This window comes from Sorex araneus, chromosome 3, assembly GCF_027595985.1.
Source record: "Sorex araneus isolate mSorAra2 chromosome 3, mSorAra2.pri, whole genome shotgun sequence".
NCBI classification, from domain to species: Eukaryota; Metazoa; Chordata; class Mammalia; order Eulipotyphla; family Soricidae; genus Sorex; species Sorex araneus.
In genome coordinates, this window is record NC_073304.1 from 116,144,731 (window position 1) to 116,169,285 (window position 24,555).

Below are 24,555 nucleotides of genomic sequence, written 5' to 3' on the forward strand. Positions count from 1 at the left end.
GCATCACCTTGCAGGGCCACGCACGTGAAGTAAGTTTACAATGAAATTATGGCTACGGTCACTCTACACTGGCTGAGAGGACATCCAAGCAACAGCACACAGAGCTCAAATCAGGATCCCTAGTGGCAAAGTCAAGTCTCTCACAGATCTCTAGACTCCCTCTCCAGTGCTCTTTGCATTTCTGTCTAGGGAAGATAAATCATCATGAGGTCACCATGAGCTATAATATAATGTTTTCTTTTTGCCTTCATCTGTGCTGATAATGGTTTTATTACCTGCTCATCAGAAGACAAGCCAATAGAACAGAATACATGCTTCGTAGTCTTGCCCTTCCTGTCGTATAAATTATTTCTGTCCTGGTCAATCTCAAGCAACCTGCAGGATGTCCTTGAATGGAGTTAGGAGAATTCCAGCACACCGCAGTGGTATCCCGAGGAAATCATCACCATAATTGCAAGCCAGCCTGGCAATCTTCTCCCAAGACAGGCTGAAATCACCCCAGCCAGAGAGGCTCAGTGTGGCTACAGAAGACGCAAGTTACCCAAGCAAATGTCCAACCTGTGGTACCATTGCTCTTGTCCCAACAAAACAGACTTTTGATAACCAAACAGACCAATGTACCAATGGCATTGGCTAGAAATCTAAACCATTCTAAAGGAATTGAGGAAACGGAGTCTAGAGAATTGGCTCTGGAGCTAGAGGGGAATATCCAATCTCGCCGTGGATGGTACCAAGACCAACCTCACAGAGGACATGAGGTGTTAGCGGGCAAAAACAGTTAAATATAAGCACATAGTTCTCAGTCTGGTGAATAGCACAAAACAAGCACTAAACAGGGGCTGGACCAGTAGCACAGCGGGTGGGTCGTTTGCCTTGCACACGGCCAACCCGGGTTCGATTCTCAGCATCCCATATGGTCCCCCGAGCATTGCCAGGAGTAATTCCTGAGTGCAGAGCCAGGAGTAATCCCTGTGCATTGCTGGGTGTGACCCAAAAAGAAAAAAAAAAGCACTAAACAGATATTAGAGGCGTGTACAATCAAGCTATGGGTGAGGGAGGGGTGGGGCGGGGGGGTGGCGTGACTACGACTATTTTGTCAACCAGGGGAGTTTGCTTGAAAACACTTCATGGTCATACCTCGTGATTGCCGGCTAGTCTAGAAGGCAGAAGTCTCGTCCATCTCGCTCTCTGCCATGTCCCTGTGCTGTGGCTGACAGACACGTTGGTGGGGTGAAGGCACCCGATAAACATCAGCGTAGGCCTGCCATGGCGCCTGACCGTCCTTAGGGTTGTGTTTCTTTAGCGGGCACTTTCATGGCCCCTGTTTTAAAGAACCGTCAGTAGCCCCGGCTGATGTTTCTGCCCAGTCTTCCTCACAAAGCAACGAGAGGTTTCAAGGCTGCTGGAGTGGCAGCAGAGCGGACTCGGTTAGCCACACCCATGGAAACCTCCTGGTGTGGATCACAAGCCAGACAGTATGTCCGCCTTGAGGCGGGACGGCCAATAAAGGCCAAGGCTCCGGGGAAACCCCACACACCCTCCCCCCTGAAGTGACAGGCCACTGCCCCCCATGCCCGCCACCCTCCCTGTCGCACCAAGAACGCCAGAGGAATGTTCTGGACCTGGGGAGTCACTGAGGGCAGGGGTTCTGTCTTACATTTCTATTCTACTGCCTTCTTCGTTGCCCCCTTGAGTCCCCTTCTTCCTGCCGGGCCTCAGGCAGGCCTTGCCACCTCCCTCAGACTGTCTCAGGGATGGTCTGCGAGGACATGAACAATGGCTCCACGGGATAAAGACGTCCCCGCTCTGATGAGCACATTTGCAGAGAATATGTCAGATCCTGGGGCGGGAGGCTAGGCGGGCTCTAAAAAGTTGTTTTTTCTCCTTCTTCCCCCCGCCCACCTTGCCCTCTCCCCTCAGCTCCCCTCCCCTTGCTTACTTATTGGAAGAGTAATAAATATTGGGCCGACAGGCCCTTCTCGCAGTTACAAAGCCTACCTGTAAGCGAGCTCAATAATTAGCAGTCTTGAAGATGATATATGACTTTCATTACCCTTTGGGACTGGGGACTAAATGAGGACAGAGCTAATTGCCGTGCAAAGCAGTTTGGCATGAATGAGAAAAATGCAGGCCCTGTCTCCTGCCAAAAAAAGGGCCCTCTCGCCGCTCTGATCTCAAGGCTGGTTTCTGCCGCAGGAGTTCACCCGGTGTCCATAAATCACGGGCTGCTTACAGCTGGGCTGCCCTGACTCGTCAGCGAGCCGCGCTGAGTGACAGATCCCAGCCAACTGCATTAGAACTTCAGCTTGCTCCTTTCTTCTCCTCCTCCTCCTCCTCCTCCTCGTCCTCCTCCTTTTTTGGCACTGACCAGAAAATTAAACCCAGGCTCCACAGAGAGGGCATCGGCGTGGGTTGGCAGGGGCGGGCATGCGATTGCTGACTTGGGTTGGGTCCCCACAGTCCATGCAAGGCTGCTCATTCCCTGTATACAACCCCCCACCCCAGAACCACTTCCAAAAAGGGCCACCAAGGCCAGGGCAGGACGGTTGCCCCCGACCCCCAATGCTGGGGCTGAGCCTTTGTCCTTGGTTTGTCATGGAGACAAATGTGGCCTCCCTTCTGGCTGGTGGGTCCCCCACCCTCGCCCCACCCCTAACTGCAGGAAATGCTGCCTTAAAGGGGAAGGACAAGCCACATATGTGCACAGCTGACAGATGGGCACAGGCCACAGAGGCCAGAGGCGGCCGAGGTGGGACCAACGAAAAGGTGGGGGGTCGTGGTCATTCCTCCAGGCCCCAGGTGGAGCATTGCTGGGGAAGCCAAGCTCCATCCTGGCCCTCCTTTCCTCCCTGGGCGGCAGGGGGCCCCTCTCCCCTGTGGCTGACACCAATTTCACACTCAGAGCTCAGCTCTCTGGCTTTTCTAAGGGCCGTCACATAATTAGCTCTGAGTGTGGCCAAATTATATTTGACACTTCATTTAAAACTCAAGGTTCCGTGATGCAAAATCCTCTTCCAGCACTAAGGATGACATGCACCGAGAGAGAGAGAGAGAGAGAGAGAGAGAGAGAAATATGAGAGAGAGAGAGAGAGAAATATGAGAGAGAGAAGAGTGAGGAGAGTGAGAGAAACAGAAATAGAGAGGAGAGTGGAGAGTGAGATGAGAGAGAGAAGAGTGAGGAGAGTGAGAGAGAGAAACAGACAGAAGAGAGTGAGAGAGAGGAGAGTGACAGAAAGAGGAGAGTGAGAGAGAAAGGAGAGAGGAGAGAGAGAGAACAAGGGAAAGAGAGAGAGAGAGAGCCTGAGACAGCCTGACAACTGGAGATGGTGGATGACTCCTTGGGGCTCCCACAGAGGGAAGTGGGGAGGACTTTTTTCTTTTTTGGTTTGTCTTTGTTTGGGGTTACTCCTGGCTCTGCACTCAGGGATCACTTCTGGTGGGCTCGAGGGACCATACGGGGTGAGGGGATCAAACCCAGGTGAGCAACGTGCAAGTCAAATGCCTGCCCGCTGGACTATGGCTCCAACCCAAGGATAGATAGACATTGATTGAATATATATACATATATGCATATATATATAGTTTCCCTCAGAATTAGAGAGATAGTACATGCTCGCCTTGCATGCGCCCAATCCCAGTTTAATCCCCTGCAGCATGTGGCCCCCCAAGCATAGCTGGGTACAGCCCTGGAGCCCCCCAAGTATGGCCCTGAAAATCCCCAGGCACCGCTTGGGTATCTGAGTCATCAGCAGTGCCACAGGGACCAGGGAGCACTGCACTCCCACTCTTGCATTAAACCACTGGCTTGTTGGCCACGAGTCTCTAAGAGGGGTCCTGGGCCTCCTGGGAACCCCCCAGGGGTTCATGCCTTGTTGCAGGCTGAAAAACGTGAATTATCCCTGGTACCACATGGGCCCCCAGTACCACTGGGCCTGAGCAATAAACTGCCTGGCCCAGATACTAGATCCTAGAGACCCTCCTGCTAGAGAGTCACCCCCTCCAAAATAAGGAGTCATTATGGGGGGTGCTCCACAGCCCCCCACAGGCCCCCACAGGCCCTGTCTAGCTCCTGGCTGCCTTGCACTCCCAGACTTCTGGCAATTTCCAACCCTTTTTCAAGCCTCCTCCATAGGAAGAATGACTGTCAGAGGGTGGGGTGGGTGCGCTGCCAGGTGCGATGGGGCTCCTCAGCCGCACCCCACCCCCACCCTGTCATCCTCTCAGACTCATCTCCCTTCTCTCCAGGTCCCAGCAACTTCATATGTCCTGGAAAATAGAACTCAAATTCTTTACCTTGACCTAAAGGAAGGCGACTTATTATCCTGACATTATTAGGGGTAGTGACCCCCTTTTTGTCTCAAATCTGTCCTAGTTGAGGTGATAAATTATGTGGTTGTCTTCTCAAGCAATGGCCTCCACATGTGCCCAGAAATGCCTTGGGCCCAGCCTCCTCCCTGTGCTCGCTCCACTGGACATGCCTCTCTGCAGCCAGACAGGGCGGTGGGGTGAAGGGCCCCAGCTCCCACCTGCCCACCTCATGCCCCTCACATGCCTCATCTCCCCCCACACACACCTCCCAACTCCTGATGCTCAACTCCCAGCTCTCCTTCCAGTGACCCTTAGCCACAGGGGCTTCCTCTATCTGTCTCGCGCCCTCCCTAAATGGGTCCTACCTTTATTCGAGTGTTTTGCTGTGGGGTTGCTTGTTTTTGTTTTGTTTTTTGTTTGTTTTTTGTTTGTTTGTTTGGGGGCCCCACCCGGGAATTCTCCGGGCTTACTCCTGGCTCTATGCTTAGGAAATACTCTTGGTGGTGCTCGGGGGACCATATGTGGTACCAGGATCCAATCCAGGTTGGTCATGTGCAAGGAAAGTGTCCTGCCCGCTGTACTAATACTGCAACACGGTTTTGTTGATTTTATTGGGCAGCATCATTGATTAGCTGCCATATCGGTTGGTTTCATGTTCCTTTCCCGACTCTGGCGTAAGTGGAGGCTCCAGGATCTGTAGAAGCTATTGTCCCTAGCTATTATATGAAAGAACAAATATCCATAATTTCTTCTGAATGTATAGCCTACCCCAAGATACCAAACTCACTGCGATCATCCCCAGGGAGAGGTAGCTGGTCATACCCAGAGCTTTCCAGCAGTGCAACACCCCAAACTCCTCCCAGAAGTGGGAGGAGTCGAACCAGAGGCCACCACAGAAGAGAAACTACACCCTCCTCATGGCCTCCTCCTTGGAGCTCAGGCCGGGCAGCACCTGTCCTGCAGCAGGCTGCAGCTCCAAAGTCTGTGGCCCTGTCCTGTCCACCCAACTCCAGGGATACTTCTTAGTTGAAGTAAGCACCTGTTAACTCTTTAGGTCTAGCTACATTCTGGAACTCTTGAAATGCTCTGTATCTTGATATGTAATGACTAGAATGGTAATAAATTCGATTTTCAAAAAGAGATAGATCTTTCCTGGTTCAGAGAGATAATACTGTGAATAGAGTGCTTGTCTTACATGCTGCCAACCAGCTTTGGTCCCCAGCACTGTTATAGTCCCCCAAACTGCATCAGGAATAATCCCTGAGCACAGAGCCAGGAGTAAGCCTTAATCACAGGCAGGTATGGGCCAAAAATCTAAAAAGAAAAAAAGTGAAATGTTTTTAAAAGAAGGAAGAAAGAAAGAACAAAAACTTTGTTATTTCAAATACATGGAAATTTTGTTACCTGTTACAAGCACATCTTCATATGCCATTATTCACCCTTAGAGAAAAAGCCTACAGAGGCAGGGAGATGGTTCAAAGGGCTGGAGCACCTGCTGAAGCCCTAGGTCTGGCCCTCAGCACATGGTCCCCTAACAACCACCACCAGGTGTGTTCCTGGTGATGGAATAAAGAAAAGAAAAGCCTTAGAATGAACTGAATACTAATAATGTGACCCTGAGCAACGTTCACTTTGACCCTTGCCCTCCCCTGGCATTGGTGAGGGAAGCAAGAAAAGAAAGGGAGAGAAGTTTGCTCAGGGGTGGATCCCCTAGAAGTCTGAAGTATGACAGAAAAGACTCATGGAGGAAAGAAAGCCATTGTCCATGCACAGAACTATGTCCCTCCAAGGCCTAGCACAGGCTGATAGCAATAGCAGCAATAAGCCTTGCACGCAGCTGACCCAAGTTTGATCCCAGGTGTCTATGGTCCTCCAAGCCTGCCGGGAAGGGAAGGGAAGGGAAGGGAAGGGAAGGGAAGGGAAGGGAAGGGAAGGGAAGGGAAGGGAAGGGAAGGGAAGGGAAGGGAAGGGAAGGGAAGGGAAGGGAAGGGAAGGGAAGGGAAGGGAAGGGAAGGGAAGGGAAGGGAAGGGAAGGGAAGGGAAGGGAAGGGAAGGGAAGGGAAGGGAAGGGAAGGGAAGGGAAGGGAAGGGAAGGGAAGGGAAGGGAAGGGAAGGGAAGGGAAGGGAAGGGAAGGGAAGGGAAGGGAAGGGAAGGGAAGGGAAGGGAAGGGAAGGGAAGGGAAGGGAAGGGAAGGGAAGGGAAGGGAAGGGAAGGGAAGGGAAGGGAAGGGAAGGGAAGGGAAGGGAAGGGAAGGGAAGGGAAGGGAAGGGAAGGGAAGGGAAGGGAAGGGAAGGGAAGGGAAGGGAAGGGAAGGGAAGGGAAGGGAAGGGAAGGGAAGGGAAGGGAAGGGAAGGGAAGGGAAGGGAAGGGAAGGGAAGGGAAGGGAAGGGAAGGGAAGGGAAGGGAAGGGAAGGGAAGGGAAGGGAAGGGAAGGGAAGGGAAGGGAAGGGAAGGGAAGGGAAGGGAAGGGAAGGGAAGGGAAGGGAAGGGAAGGGAAGGGAAGGGAAGGGAAGGGAAGGGAAGGGAAGGGAAGGGAAGGGAAGGGAAGGGAAGGGAAGGGAAGGGAAGGGAAGGGAAGGGAAGGGAAGGGAAGGGAAGGGAAGGGAAGAACATTTCCAGGATACAGCAAAGCGGAGAGAAATCCCAGGCAAAATTGAGTCAAGCTTCTGTAGATATGATGATCTCTGCAAACACAGGTTAGGGTCCCAAGAGGAGAGAGTTGAATTGAGATTCAAACTCAGAGAAGTATAGTTCCCTCTCAGGTACGCCACAAAGTGCTAAGTGCTAAGTGCTAAGACCAATATATGGTGTGTGAGGTTATCTGAACCCTGGCAAAGAATTACTGAAAAGTTTAGAGGGTCAGGAGTATTTTCTGTTTCCACCAGCTAACCTAGAAATCCTCATTCTTCATTGAGTATTGAACAGAGTACTTTAATGAGTACTGTAATGAGTCTTGCTTCCACTTGCAGTTAGAATTAAATTAATCCTATAGTAACCTACTTGTATTCTACTTAACAATTCTTGAAATCAACACTCAAATGAGTTAAACTTTTTCTAAGTAATTTAGGAGAATCAAAAAAAAAAAACTCAAGAAGATTTATAATAGTACAAAAGCATCCAAATCAATCAAAGTCAAACTTAAGATGTCTTCCATAAATCCAAAATGACCATACATGCACAGAAAAAAGGTTACTCTATACAGAAAATAGCAAAATATTAAGGAGAAAAATCAATCAATATAAACCTAGAAGTGACACAGATATGAGAATTTCAGGCAGGAAATATTAAAACAGCTGCCAAAATGATACCCATCCATTCAAATGTTAGAGGAAGACCCAAATAGCTCAACAGAAACTGGGAGACATTAAAAATGCCCAGCCAGGGGCTGGAGCAATATTACAGCGGGTAAGGTGTTTGCCTTGCACACGGCTGGCCCGGGTTCAATTCCCAGCATCCCATATGGTCTTCTAAGCACTGCCAGGGGTGATTCCTGAGTGCAGAGCCAGGAGTAACCCCTGTGCATCGCCAGGTGTGACCAAAAAAGCAAAAAAAAAAATGTCCAGGCAGTTATGGAACTGTTCAGTCTACTGCCCAGAGAGAAGATGATAACTAGCTAGCTACACTGATGATAGATATTTTACCAATCTAGATATAGATGACTAGCTCTCCTAAAGAAAGAAGAGAGGAAAAAATTAAATTAGGATATATCAACTGCTATAGAGAGATGATACATACTAAGAAAAAGAAGAAATATTAGCCAAAATTTTTCATCAACTACTAAAGTTCACTCAAGAAGATATAGATAGCCTGAATATTCCTCTGCCTGTTAACAGAATTTGAATTTATAGTAATAAATCTTCCCAGGTCCAGATGACTTCACTGATGAATTTATCAAACTCTTAAGTAAGAATTAACATCAATTCTATACAGTCTACCAAAAAACTCGAGGAGAAAATGTTTTACATCACTCTATATTAGTAGCATTATTGCTAAAACTATAGACATTACTGAAAAAAGAAAAAACTTTTAGTTATTTGAACCTAAAATATATTTTCAAATATCATAACACATTATGACCAGGTAGAATTTATCCAGGGTTGACTTAATATACCCAAATTAATGTAATATAATGATATAATATATTAGCAAAATGAGAGGGATAAAAGTTAGTCAATTATTTCAATTGACCCAGAAAAATAACTGACAAAATTCAACATCTACTTATGAAAATAAATACTCAATAAACTAGAAAATTAAGTAACTTACATTGATCTTTAATAATAGTTAATAACCTAGGGGCTGTAGCGATAACACAGCTACTAGGGCATTTGCCTTGCACATGGCCAACCCAGGTTCAATTCCCAGCATCCCATATGGTCCCTAGAGCACCAACAGGAGTAATTCCTGAATACAGATACAGGAGTAACCCCTGTGCATCACCAGGTGTGACCTCAAATATCAAAAACAAAAAATATTAATAACCTAAGGTAATCAGGGGCTAGAGATCAGGGGCTAGAAATAGTACAGCAAACAGCCAACCCAGGCTTGATCTCCAGCATCCCATATGATCTCACAAGCACTGCCAGGAGTAATTCCTGAGTGCAGATTCAGAGTAAACCCTGGACATTACCAGTTGTGGCCTCCAAACAAACAAACAAAAATAATACAGTGACTAAGGACACCACTGAAAACCCTCAGCTAGCATCATATTTAGTAGTGAGAGGCTGAAGTGCTTTCCCCTAAGACCAGAAAGAATATTCTGATGCCCATTTTTGTTACTTCTATCCAACATGGTACTAGAGGTTCTAGACAATACAATAAAGAAAGAACGTGTTAATTAATCACAATAGCCAAAATCTGGAAACAACCTGAGTACCGAGGAACAGATTAATGTATTAATAAAAAAAAAACTATGGTACATCTACACAATGGAATACTACTCAGCTGTTAGAAAAAATTAAGTCATGAAATCTGTCTAAAAATGGATGAACTTGGAGAGCATCATCTGGGTGAAATAGTGAGAAAGAGAGAAACACTCGATTCAATCAGCTTAATCAATGGCTGAATAAATAGCAGTACTTCTACACTTAAAAAAAGAGAGGGACAAATATATAATGACTGCATTCATTTGTGGTATATATATATATGTGTGTGTGTGTGTGTGTGTGTGTATGCATATATATTAGAAGACATATCCATGGCCAGGGAAAACAGGACCTAGGAGAAGGACTGGTCAATAGTGGAATCAACCACAAGTGTGTTGGGCTGGAAATGATCACGCCAGACAAGAACTAAGTGTCAAAAGTAGGTAAAGGGATATACTGGATAACCTTTCAGTATCTGTGTTGAAAACCACAATACCCAAAATGAGAGAGAGAGAGAAAGAGAGAGAGACAGAGAGAGAGAGAGAGAGAGAGAGAGAGAGAGAGAGAGAGAGAGGGAGAATGCCTGCCAGAGAGGCATGCTGGCTAGGGAGGGAGATGATGGGAGTGAAATTGGGGACACTGGTGCTGAAAAATGTACACTGGTGGAGGGAGGGGTGATGGAACACTATATGACTGAAACCTAATCATGAACATCTTTGTAAAAATCTATCTCACAGTGATTCAGTAATAAAATATTTTAAAAAACAAAAGAAAGAAAAAGAAAAAGAAAAAAAGAATTAAAGGAAGAAAGAAAGGAAGACAAGAAAGAAAGATGAGAAAGAAAGAAAGAAAGAAAGAAAGAAAGAAAGAAAGAAAGAAAGAAAGAAAGAAAGAAAGAAAGAAAGAAAGAAAGAAAGAGAGAGAGAAAGAGAGAGAGAGAAAGAAAGAAATGAGAACATGTTAAGAAAAAAACATGTTAAGAAAAAAATTCCAGTGCCAGAGATTTAAACAGAGGTGCATGTTTCTGACCTTAATTCAAATCCCTGGCAGCACATATGGTCCCCTTAATCCCATCAGGAGTGATCCCTGAGCATAAAGCCAAGAATAATTCCTTAGTATCATGTGGATAAAATGCCTAATATTAATAAAGAATAAATAAATCAAAAGACATCCAAATAGGAAAAGAGGCAGCAAATTGCATTTATTTACCTATGTAAATAAATGTAGACATGGTCTACATACAATCCATTGGCCACAAAAATGCCTGCTAACTTTTCTGCCGCCAAGCGAGCTCAACCCCGGAGGCAACTGAACTCCTTTGGACACGAGCAGCGCCCCAAAAATGCCTCCAAACTGTGTGATCAGAGCTACTGGCCCCTGGGCCTCCAGCGGGGCACGGTCTTTTCTCTCTCAACTCTCTCTTATTTTTTTTTTCTTTTTGGGTCACACCCAGCAATTCACAAGGGTTACTCCTGGCTTTTCACTCAGGAATTACTCCTGGCGGTGCTTGGAGGACCATATGGGATGCTGGGGATCGAACCCGGGTCGGCCGAGTGCAAGGTAAACGCCCTACCTGCTGTGCTATTGCTCCAGCCCCAACTCTCTCTTATTGAATGCAGCAAGGTGATTGCCAGTTTTTAGAGTATGCAGATACCCACGGAAGTCCGGGAAAGCCGAGGGGGCGGGATTTCCAGATCCGCCCTGCGCCGATATTTAAGCACAGCGCCATGTGGGTATGTTCTTTTCTGCCGCCGCGCGAGCTCGACCCTGGAGGCAACTGAACTCCTTTGGACACGAGCAGCGCCCCAAAAATGCCTCCAAAGTGTGTGATCAGAGCTACTGGCCCATGGGCCTCCAGCGGGGCACGGTTCTTCTCTCCAGGCTTCTCCATCATATGAGCACCACGAAAGGGAAATAAAAGATTGCAGTGATGCAATTACCAATAGAATTTTCCCTGGACTTCATATGGAAATCCCAAACCGCGAGGCTGCTGTTGCAGCCGCGCGACCTAATATCTCCTAATTGTCAGCAACGTGAAAAGGTTCCTTTTTAGCAGATCTTACTGTGGGGGGGAAATTCCAAATAATAGTACCGTGTTTTTTGTTGAAATACTGAAGGTAATCAAAGTAGCAGCTATTTCTTTAGACTGTGAAGTAAGCCAAAGCCCCACACCGGCCGAGGTGAGGAAATATCCTTCTTTCTTGGTTCTTTTCCCTTTTCAGGGAGAAACGTGGTGTGGTGTCCACCATATTATGAAGTCTATTAAGCAGGCACGAACTTAGAGGCACGGGAATGGGAGGGGAAAAAAAAAAACTATATACTTTGAACAGCGGGATGCTTGGGAAGTCTCGGGCCAATACCAGCGCATGCTCCTCTGAGACTCGACCTGGGTGGCCACACTTTGAGTGGCCGCGATGTTGCTTATCAACCAGAATCCGGAGCCTAACTAGACTACTTCCGGTCCCAGAAACTACTTGTAACCATGTCTCTAGACTGAACTAAGCTATAGCCCCATGCCGGCAGAGGACTGGAAATATCATTTTTTCTCTTAGGGCGGCGTGGTGTCAGCCATAAGATGAGGACTATTCATTAAGCAGGCACGAACTTGGTGGCGCGGGAAGGAGGGGGGAAAAACTCTATGTACTTGAAACAATGGGACTTCATATCTCTCCAGTTTCAGCAATGGAAAACTAATTATCAAATGCTGCATGGGCAGTAGGGCTATCTTTCTTGGGGGAAAACTCCAACAATAGTGAATGTTGTGTTGAAATATGGAATGTAATCAAGGTAAAGTGAAAATGAAGTGAAATTTATCAACTAAGCAGGCAGGGATGGGGGGTGGGGGGCGGGGGTGGGAGGTATACTGGGGTTTTTGGTGGTGGAATATGGGCACAGGTGAAGGGATGGGTGTTTGAGCATTGTATAACTGAGACATAAACCTGAGAACTTTGTAACTTTCCACATGGTGATTCAACAAAAAATAAATCTAAGAAAAATGCCTGCTAAATCTTCAGCAAAATTTCAATATGATCTCCAAAATTACTTCTATTTGTATATTGTAATAATGAACATTCAGATTAAATTGGAGACATCCCACGGCCCCCATCATGTTAACTCATCAACTCAGATTCACGAATCATCTTGGAAGAGAAGCAAGCCAAGCCACTGAAATGTATGGGTACATGGGTGTTCTGGCTGAACACTCTGAGGCAACTTCTGGAGAGGGCAGGCCAAGTCCCCCCAAAGCCTCAGCAGCTGCACCCACACCCCACAGCCACTGCCATGGCAAGGGCCCAACCCCACCGCATCACAATTCATCTCTGCAGTGATTCCAAAATGGATGAAAATTCTAGGTATGCCAGTTTTCAGGCTGAAAATCTGGGGTCTCCTTGGAGTGGAGCGGGCAGCCTCACTCTGCTCCCTTGAACCTCCCTCTGCCCCAGAATCCACTGCCATACAGCTTGGCCACCACATGTACACACATCAGCCTATGCTACAGATCCCGGAGTTCCTGGAGCAGGCAGCCGCATATGCGGCCACATGACACCAAGTTCCACAATACCGACAGCCCAGTAGGATCACTATAAATTAAATGGGAAAGTAGCATAAAAGCCAACTAAGCTCAATAAATAATAACAATGAAATGTCAGACTCAACTAGCAACAAACAGCTTAATAAACCTTCAATAATAAGTTTTATTGAAATTTTAAAATGTTTTTAATTTTTCATAAATTTTCTTTTACTGAAGTATTTTTGATAATTCTATTAGTCATTTAGTTGTATCAAGAAATATAAAATAGGGTCTGGAGCTATAGCACAGCGGGTAGGGTGTTTGCCTTGCACGCAGCCGACCCGGATTCAATCCCCAGCATCCATATGGTCCCCTGAGCACTGCCAGGAGTAATTCCTGAGTGCAAAGCTAGGAGTAACCCCTGTGCATCACCAGGTGTGACCCAAAAATCAAAAAATGTATATATATAAAATAAATTATTTTGTGCCTGCTACATGGGTATGCTTAGGGATGGGTGGGAAACTGGGGACAACAATGGAGGGAAGGTCACACTGGTGGTGTGATTGGGGCTGGAGCATTGAATGCCTGAAACAATTGCATTATAAACAACTTTGTATATCATGTTTAAATAAAGTTAAAAATTAATATGGAAATTAAAATTCCATTATTGTGAAAATTAGAATGACTAACATTAAAAAGACCAAAGATAACAAGATAGCAAAGATATGGAGAAAAGACATATTGTTGGTAGAATGTAAATGATGCAATCACAGTGAAAAACAATATAAATTTTCCTTTAAAAATTTAATACAGTTTGATCATTGTGAGATTGTAACCCAAACATGAAAACTTGTAACTATCTCATGGTGAATCAATAAAATAAAATTTTTTTTTTTTTGCTTTTTTGGGTCACACCTGGCAATGCACAGGGGTTACTCCTGGCTCTGCACTCAGGAATCACCCCTGGCGGTGCTCAGGGGACCATATGGGATGCTGGGAATCAAACCCAGGTCGCCCGCTTGCAAGACAAACGCCCTACCCGCTGTGCTATTGCTCCAGCCCCCAAAATAAAATTTTTTTAAAAGATAAGAAACAATAACAAAAGTTTTCATAGAAGAGTATGGGTTTAGAAGATATGATATATATGTATACATAATTAATATTATTATATTAATATTATTTACCCACAAAAGAGAAGGAAACTTGGATGGAACTTGAGGGTATTATTACTGTCTGTCACTGTCATCCCATTGCTCATCGATTTGCTCAAGTGGGCACCAGTAACATCTCCATTGCGAGACTTGTTGTTACTGTTTTTGGCATATCAAATATGCCATGGGGAGCCTGCCAGGCTCTGCCATGTGGGCGTGATACTCTGGTAGCTTGCCGGACTCTCCAAGAGGGGTGGAGGAATCAAACCCGGGTCGGCCATGTGTAAGGCAAACACACTATCCACTGTGCTATTGCTCCAGCCCAAGGGTATTATATTAAGTGAAATAACCTAGAGAAAGACTGTCGTATAATCTTTGCAGTAGAATATGTGGAATCTTTTAAAAAGTCAAATTTATGGAAACAAAGTATGAAAAAGCTATTGTCAGATACTCAGTTGGAAAAAATAGAGAGTGGTAAATAATTCAAACTTTTTATTTTATTTTTTTATTTTTTGTCTTGCTTTTTGGGCCACACCTGGCTATACACAGGAGTTACTCCTGGCTCTGAACTCAGGAATTATCCCTGGCATTGCTCAGGGGACCATATGGGATGCTGGGATTCGAACCCGGGTCGGCCGAGTGCAAGGCAAACGCCCTACCCACTGTGCTATCACTCCAGCCCAAATAATTCAAATTTTTAGCATAAGGGCATAAGCTCTGAGGACTTTAAATAATGACTATAGTTGATAACACTGTATTATATAATTAAGATTTTTCTAGAATAGAACCTAAATACTCTCACATATTTAAAAAAATAAGTATGAGATGATGGATGTGTTAATCAACTAGATTGGGAGGAATCCTTCCATACACATATCAAATCGTCACAATGTATACTATATCTTATGATGTTATTTTCTAATAAACCTGAAAAAATTAATCATCTACAATAGCATTAAAAATATGAACTGCTTAGGAATAAATCTGACAGTGGATGTGTAAATCTGTACACTGAAAACTAAAATCACTACTGAGAGAAAATAAAGTAGGCCTGGATAAATGGTGAGTTACGCCATGCTCAGGGGTCAGGAGATGCTTCGTGTCATTCTCAAATTGATGTACAGCACCAAAGCTATCCCAGCCAAAATTCAAGCAGGCTTTGTTGTGGAAATTGACATGCTGAGTCTATGGTTCAGAAGACTTAAAATAACCAGACCAACTCTGAAAGAGAACAAAGTTGAAGGTCTTGCACTACCTGACTGTGTGGTCATTATAGCTAAAGTTAACAAGATAGTATGCTATTGGCATCAAGATTGATAAATGGTCAATGGAACAGAGAGAGACCCACACATATATGGACAATTAATTTTCAACAAAGATGTAAAGGCAATTCATTGAAGAAAGGATAGTCTTTTCAACAAATGATGCTGAAACAATTGGATATGCACATGTAAAAAATGAAGTTCGATCCATACTTCATACTGTAATTTACTAAAAATTAGATCAAAATGGGTCATAGACTTCAAATGAAAAACCTAGACTATACAATTTTTAGAAATCTTTGTGACCTTGAGTTAAGTAAAATTCTTAGCTGTGACACCAAATGTATGAAACATAAAAGAAACATGATAAATTGAATTTCATCAAAATTAAGATTTTAGACTTTTTAAAAAACTTCTAAGAAATTGAAATGAGAAGTCATGTACTGGGGAAAATGTGCATATCACATATCTGAAAAGAAATGAGTATCTAGATTATACAATTAAGTCTCAAAATTCAGTTAAAATAAACAATTTAATATAAAATTATAAAAAAAGTGAAAACTTTCCCAAAGAAGATAAACAAATGTATGTGATAGTCAATAGGGAAATGACATTGAAATTATAATGAGATACCACTTCCTACCTACTGGAATTCAATGTAAAGGATTGGCCGTACCAAGTGTTTCTGAGATTATAGAACTAGGACTCTCATGCTCTGCCCTTAGGAATGTAAAAAGGTACAACTGCTTTGGAAAACAGGTTGAAACTCTTAAGAAAGTTAAACATACAGCTGGCAGATGGTCCAGTCAACTATCAGGTCCAGGCCAAGAGAAATGAAAGTATTGGTGTCTATGAAGACTTGGAGAAAATGGTCTGCAATAGCTTTATTTCTAATAGTCCCAAATGGAAATAACCCATTTGTCTGTCAACAGATGAAAGGACAAACAAGTGCTAAAATAAGAGAACAAAATGCTGAAGAGATCCACGTATGCCACATTCATAGCAACGTAGCTACAGCCCAAAGGTAGTAGACATTGACAGATGAACGGATTAACAAAATCTGTTTACACATGTGATGGAATATTTTATTATTCATCCTTTAAAACAAGAAAGGAAATTCTCCAGCTGGAGAGTTAACTCAACAGGCTGAGGGCATGTTTGCATACGGTTGGTCACAGTTTGGTGGCCAGGTCACATGGTCCCCCAAACACTGCTGGGAGTGGCCCCCTAGAGCGGGCCAGCCAGAAGAAGCCCCTAGCACAGCACAATGTGGTCAAAAACTAAACAAAACAAATTTGAAACTGGCTGTCAAGGGTAAGAGGTACAAAATCTCAGTGGGGTATTTGTTTTATTTTTGTTTTGGTTTTTTAAGAGACGCTCCAGACAGTACTAAGAGGGCCAAGAGGCCACGACTGTAGACACTTGGGCAAAACAGGCCAGAGGGTTAACTAGACAGGTCCAACCATGCTGGGAGCTACCAGGACCATCCCCTGTAGATCCAGAAAGAGGGAAGAGGTGTGGTCCCAAGAATTGAACCCAGATCCTTACTTATTCAAGGCCTATACACTTGCCTTGCATGTGTTAAGCCCTCAGTTACATCCCTGGTACAAGAAAAAAAAAAAAGAGGTATTGGGGTCCAGAAACCTAGTACAGCTGGTAAGGTGCATGCCTTGTACACAACTGACCCAGGTTTGATCCCCAGAACCAAAGTTCCATCTGGAGTAATCCCTAAGTACAGAACCAGGAGTAATACCTGAACAGAACTTGATATGCCCCTCCCCCAAACAATAAATAATAAATGAGGTCTTCGGGTTGAATGGTGATGAAAGCTGCATAGCATGAATGTATAAACAATACTGAACTATGCACTTTAAAATGGTTGTGATGAGGGGCCAGAGCAATAGCACAGTGGGTAGCACACTTACCTTTTACCTGGCAAACCAGGGTTTGATCTCAGGAATCCCATACCATCCCATATGGTCCCCTGAGCACTGCCAGAAGTGATTCCAGAGAGCAGAGCCAGGAGTAACCCCTGAGCACTGCTCGGTATGACACAAACGAATAAAAATCTTATGATGATAAACTTTTATAACTTGTGTATTTCATCAAAGTTAACTTTTTTTTTCAATGCCATGGGACGAATTTTGGAGGTGGGTGTGTTTTGGGAATATGTGACATGTGGTTACACCTGGCAGTGCTCAGGGATCACTCCTAGTGGTGGTCAGGGGACTATATATGCTGCCAGAGATTACACTGGGACTGGTCATGTGCAAGGTCAGCACCTTAACCCTCAAACTATCTCTCTGGCCCAGTGAGAGATTTTTTTATATATACTTTAAAAAAGGACGGTAGCAATAGTACAGCAGATAGTGTGCTTGCTATGCACACAGCCAACCCGAGTTTGAACCCCAGCATCTCATATTCCACCAGCTTGCCAGAAGTGATTCCTGAATGCAGAGGCAGGAATAAGCCTAAGCACTGCTGGGTGTGTGCCCCACCCCCCCACCCCCACCCCCCGTAAATATAAGGAAAGGAATAGGGACTCATGACAGAGAAATAGGACAGCAGGTGGTATGCTTGCCTTAGAGGTGGCCCACCAGGGTTCAATCCCTGGCAGCCTATACAGTCCCCCAAGCACCATGTGAGTGATCCCTGGGTGCAGAGCCAGGAATGTCTTGAGAACTGCTGAGCCTGGCACATAAACCAAAACAAACAAACAAACAAACAAACAAAAAACTAGTATAAAAGCTTCCTGGAGGAGGTGATATTTATATTAGAACAGAACTCATCTGGTGAACAGGAAGTAGAGTCCCAGGCAGAAGACAACTTGGGCAAAGGCAGGGAGACTGGAATGGCCCAAGAACGGTGACAGAGCTGGCAGCAGACACCCAGGGCTCAGGAGAACGCCTTCGGAACACAGACCCAGCCCTCTGCGGCCTTCCAGCCTCTGCTGGAGAAAAGACATTCGAAAACAGCAGCCTGGCTGCTCCAGAGCCCAGCACCCCCACCCATGGAGACGGCCACTCGGGAAGGGGGAGATTGGGGTTGGCTCTGGACAGTCGTTGAAAAATAAACACGTCCCTGGACATTCGGGAAACGCTCTGTGAGGCTGTGTCCAAGCAGAACTATTTGCTTATTTGTGACTTTCCTGCTTTCCATCACCCTGTCAGCGGCCACCCTGCCCCCGTCCTGACCCTGCCACCCGGCCCAGCCCAGCCTGAGACACTGGCTTCAAAGGAAGGTGAGGGTGGGTGGGAGGGGCCCCAGGAAGGCATGTGGGCCTCAGCGCCGGAGTGTTGGCACACAAGAGGTCTGTGCCCACACATGTGCAGGGGTCTGTGTAGACACTGACACATGTCAGTAGATCATGGTTGCTTTTGTGCTACCCCAGCGTGGATGAAGGGGCCAGCATAAAGCAGAGACGATGGGCCCAGCTGCTCGGGTCAAATCCAGCGTGAGCAAGTTATGCAGCCTCTGTGTGCCCAGTTTCTGTATCTGCCCAGTGGGGGTGGCCAGGAGATAGTCAGGGGGGTCAGAGGCACAGGTTTTGCATGTGCAGGAGTCCAAGCTGGACCCCAGCAGCCCTGGGTGGGGTTCCGGCTCCTTCCAGCCAGACCCAAGCATGGAACCATCCATCCTGCTTGACCAGTGCTCTCCTGAGTCCCCAAGTACTTCTGAGCGGTGAGAGGTAGGCAAAAATGGAGAAAATGACAGTCCCTGTCTCAAAGTAGATTTGAAATGAACCCAGGATTAAAAATGGGTATTCTAGGCTCTCTGTAGAGGGGCCTGTGCTTTCTTTCTCTCTCTCTCTCTCTCTCTCTCTCTCTCTCTCTCTCTCTCTCTCTCTCTCTCTTCACACACACACACACACACACGCACACATATACACACTCATACTCACATACACACACCTCTTTCTCTCCTATTTCTCTAAACAAACTGAGTTTGTTTCTTTCTTTGAGGGTGACAGAGGGCTGGAGAGATAGTGCTTGCCTTGCATGTGGCAGACATGGTTTGCTCTCCAGCACTGCATTGGTGCCCTAAGCACCACCAAGAGGGATCTCTGCACTCAGGGCCAGGAGCACAACCAAGTGTGGCCCCCAAAACACACAAACAAAAGCACCTGATTTATTTATTTACTTATATAGGTTTTGGGGCCTCAACAATGTTCGGGGGTTACTTTTGGCTCTGCACTCAGGAATTACTCCTGACAATGCTTGGGGATCAAATATAGGATGATAGGGATCAAACCCAGGCCAACTGCATGCTAGGCTAGTGCCTTACCTGCTGTACTATTGCTCCAGTCCCTTTTTGTTTTGTTTTTTTAATCCAATGGTGTGGATATAAGAAATGCACTGGGGCCGGAGCGATAGCACAGCGGGTAGGGCGTTTGCCTTGCACGCGGCCGACCCGGGTTCGATCCCCGGCATCCCATATGGTCCCCCAAGCACCGCCAGGAGTAATTCCTGAGTGCAGAGCCAGGAGTAACCCCTGAGCGTCGCTGGGTGTGACCCAAAAAGAAAAAAAAAAAAAAAAAAAAAGAAATGCACTGAATGCGATAGCTGGGCCTATTGCCAAGTCTCCCCTGGGCACCTGTCTATGTGCGGGCTCGGCGTGACGGAAACAAGGGCATCTCTACAAGAAGACTGCAGGGCAGCAAGAGGTGCCGGGTTTGGGGGAGAGCTGCCAGAACGCGCCAAGTGCCAGCGTTTCCGAATGTGCTGCCTCTCTGCACCGCTCAGCCCTCTGGGCTCAGAGCCGCGGTTTCTCTTTCTCCCTCTGCCCCAGGGAGCTTTGCTGGGCCTCCGTCTTCCTGCCTGGACCTTTCCTGAACGCTACTTGAGCCTCTTGCTGTCTTCACGTTTCCTCTGCTGCACTGAGGCGTTTTGTTTTGTTTTGCTTTGTTTTTCTGTCAGGGGGCACTGATCCCAAAAAAGAAATCAAGCTTGGGTCATATACATAAATCAAATTAATCTAGGAGCTGCTTTTCCTTAAAAATAAATAAATAAATAACTCAGTTCCTCTGCTTTTTAAATCAAGACTAGTCAATGGTGCCAAATCTTATTTTTAAAAGTCCTCGATTTCACATTACATGGAACTGCCTAGTGCCGGGTGAAGCAGTTCACAGATGTGAGGAATTCTCTTCAAGAGGCACAGAGGCGAGGGTAAGGAAACGAAGAGAGCAAGAAGGAAGTGCATGGGGCCAGGGACGTGACTGGGGTGTGCTCCCCAAATCTTAAACCAAGGCAGCACCCCAGGTCTCCAGGGTCACCCCATGGCACTTCTGCGGTGATCCCCAGAAGCAAGCATGCTCCCTCTGACATCACAACAATAGAAGTGACAGGAAAAGGGAGAGAAAAGCCCCTGAGACAGAGGGTGGAGCTGACCGAGTATTACTAAACTTCGGGTCCATCTTGCAATGCAAGAAGTGCTGTAGCTAACGGAGCTCTATGGGCCAAGCCCTTGATGGAAACAGGACGATAGTCCCAGTTCTGCCTCACCAACAGGGCTCCTATGTTAAACACCATGTCCCAGTCAGGAATGTGGCTCAGAGGTGTGAAATCCTGAGTTATATTCCCAGCAACAACAACAAAGAATACCAACAAAGAACAACCAACCTTGCCCCACTACTCAGATGTCTGTATTGAGGGATGAATGATGACCCACAAAAATGACATGAATGTGTAGTTAGTCATGAGACCCAGAGACCCTGCTTTGAGATTTGGGGTGGCAATATTAACCTTTCAGTTCTGTCCCGGTGACATAGACTCAGGTAAGCAAGACAGAATCAGAATCACAGTGAAAGTTCTGAACCTCTCAAAAAAATAGAAATTGAGCTCCCATTTGACCCAGCAATACCACTCCTGGGAATATATCCTGGAGAAGAAAAAAGGTATAGTAGAAATGACATCTGCATTTCTATGTTCATTGCAGCACTGTTTACAATAACCAAAATCTGGAAAAAACCAGAGTGCCCAAAAACAGATGACTGGTTAAAGAAACTTTGGTACATCTACACAGTGGAATACTATGCAGCTCTTAGAAAAGATGAAGTCATGAAATTTGCATATAGGTGGATCAACATGGAAAGTATCACGTTAAGTGAAATGAGTCAGAAAGAGAGGGACAGACATAGAAAGATTGCACTCATCTGTGGAATATAAAATAACATAGTGGGAGACTAACACCCAAGAGTTGTAGAGATAAGGATTAGGAGGTCTGCCCACAGCTTGGAAACTGGCCTCACATGCCAGGGGAAAAGGCAGCTCAGATAGAGAAGGGAACACCAAGTGGAGGATGTCGAGAGGACCCATTCGGGTTGGAAGATCCGAGCTCAAAGTAGACTATGGACCGAACATTATGGCTACTCAATACCTCTACTGCAAACTACAACACCCAAAAGGAGAGAGAACAAAGGGGAATTCCCTGCCACAGAGGTAGGGTGGGGTGGCGGGGATGGGGTGGAGTGGTGAGAGGGATACTGGGATCATTGGTGGAGGTGAATAGGCACTGGTGGAGGGATGGGTAAACAATCACTGTATGAGTAAAATGCAAACACAAAAGTTCATAAGTTTGTAACTGTACATCACAGTGATTCTCTAATAAAAATTTTTTAAAAAAGAAAGTTCTGAGCCTCACGGCCGTCTGAAACACTGAAAGCCACTGAAAGCTTGTTTCCCTCCTTCCTTGCCTCCTGATTGCTAGAAATCTAGAATTGAATTAGCCAGTTCCTTCTCTCTAGTTCCTTCTCTCTGTCCACTACTACCCTCTCCTGTTATTTTTTGTTTTGGGGTCACACCCAGCGATGCTCAGCGATTACTCCTGGCTCTACACTCAGGAATTACTGCTGGCTGTGCTCAGGGGGCTATGTGAGGTACTGGAGATCGAACTCCAGTCAGCCACATGCACGGCAAGAGACTAGTCCTCTACCCATTGTCCCCTCTCTCCAGCCCCAACCCTGTCACTTCCTTTTCAGAGCAGCAACTGCTGAGTGTCAGCTGGACTCGTGACTCTCCAATTAGACCTCCCAGACTCCCTGGCAGCTAGCTGTGGTCTCCTGCATTCAACCAATGGGATGGGAGTGGAACTGATGTTGCCCTCAAAGGAATTTTCTCAAAGAAATTTCTCCTTTTCCTCCCTCACTTCCCGAAGTCCTCGAGGTAGGTTGGTGGAGCCCCTTACAGCCAGGCAGGTGCAGCCAACCCTTTACATGTGCTCTTTTTCAGGGCTACTCACCATATGTAGCTACTTAAATAAAATTAAACAAGAGCCAGAGCAATAGTACAGCGCTAGGGTGCTTGCCTTACAGAGGTTGATCAAAGTTCAGTTCCTGGCACCCCATTTGGTCTCCCAGCCCTTGGGGAATGATCCCTAAGTGCAAAAAAAAAAAGTCATATTTTTGCGTTGATTGAGGTGCCAGGAATCCCTCTTAACTTTGCTGGGGAGCAGAGAGCAGGCGATGTGTGCACGCCGGGGTCTAACTCAGGGCGCCTATGTGCAAGGCTGCTCCCCACCACCCACCTGGCACCCTCCTCACACTTCTATACGAAAGAAATAATGCCTTTATCTGTCAAAACTATCAAGCCAACATCCAGTAAATAACTCCTTTTCTCTCCTTTAAGTTATCAGTTATTTAAATCTTGGCTCAGACAGTCTTTTAAATCATGACATTAACAAAGCACTTGGAAATGAGGATTGTGATCGAATGTTTGATTGTCTTGTGCAATTGCTCTTCATTTTTTTTAGGTAGAATAATGACATTTTTCTAGGTATAATACTTTCAAATAAAATTATCTGTGCCATTTCCTTCAATATAATCTGGAAAAGGTGAAGAGAAAGGAGGCATGGATGAAAAAGAAAATGCCATGAGTTGAAAACTGCTGAAGCTGCATTATGGGGTTTTTTTTTGGAGGGGGTCACACCCAGCAATGCACAGGGCTTACTCTTAGCTCTGCACTCAGGAATTACTCCTGGCAGTGTTCAGGGGACCATATGGGATGCTGGGAATCGAACCTGGGTCAGCCTCATGCAAAGCAAACACCCTACCCGCTGTGCTATTACTCCAGCCCTAAAGCTGCATTATGGATATGTAGAGTTCATCATACAATTCCTTTTCTCTTTAGATATTACAAAAGTTCTGTTAAACATTATCTTTCTTTTATTATTTTTTCTCTTTTGCATTTGGGTCACATCTATTGGTGCTCAAAGCTTGCTCCTGGTTCTGTGCTTAAGGATCACTCCTTGAGATGCTTGCAAGGAAAAAAAGCACTTTTCCTGCTGTACCTCCAGGTCACATGTTAAATACCCTCTGAAAGACTCCTTTGGGATCTGCACCTATTTGAAATTTTTTTTTAAATTTTTAATTAGCGAATCACCATGAGGTAGAGTTATAGACTTACAAACTTTCATGCTTGTGTTTCAGTCATACAATGGTCAAGTGCCCATCCCTCCACCACCAATGGTCCCAGCATCCCTCCCACGAACCCCATCCCGTCCTCTCCACCCCAGCCCACCTCTATGGCACAGCATTCCCTTTTGCTCTCTCTCTCCTTTTGGGTGTTGTGGTTTGCAATAAAGATATTAAGTGGCCATCATGTATTTAAAATATTTTTTAATATTTTTAAAAAATATTTGTTAAAAAATAATTAAAATATTTGTTAAAAAATAAAAATAAATAAAAATATTTGTTAAGTGCAAAACCCCAGGATACATACCAAGAGGACTGACCAAGGAAGATTTTGGGTTCTGCTTTCATCTCCCCTCCCCTATCACCCCACCTGAGCCACCTCCATTCCACCAGCCAAATACTCACGTATTTGTCTATGGGGTTTTTATCCCAGGACCTCAAAAGCCTTTTCTGCCACAGAGTCTTGATATCGTGGCTTTAGTAATGTCTTCATGAAGATATGATTCACATAATCCATAATTCACTCATTTTAAGTATACAAGCATACAGTATACAATGCAAACATCCCCACAGTTCAAAACATCACTACTGTGTCTTTACAATTGACACATTCCAAAATTTCCTGACATCTTCAAATCTTTTTGTTTTTGTGCTTCTTTTTAGGTCACACCTGGCTGTACTCAGGGCTTCCTCCTGCCTCTGTGCTCAGAAGTAACTCCTGGCAGGACTCAGGGTCCATGTGGGGTGCCAGAGAGCCTACCCAGGTTGACTGCATGCAAGGCAATTATCCTCCCCAGTATGAGGAGGGATCGTGTCTGGGCCACACCAGCAATGTGTAAGTAAGTGTGTAAGTAAGCCGGGCTTCCTCCTGGCTCTGTCTCGGATCACTCCTAACGGTGCCCAGGGACGATATGTGGGCCAGAGATTGAACTTAAGTCAGCTGGATGCAAGGGAAGTGCCTTACCCACTGTGCGATCCCTCAAATCTTACAATACAGGAGATCAAGTGTCATCTTTTCTCTCCAAAGGTTGAGTTCCAGGTGCCATTTGC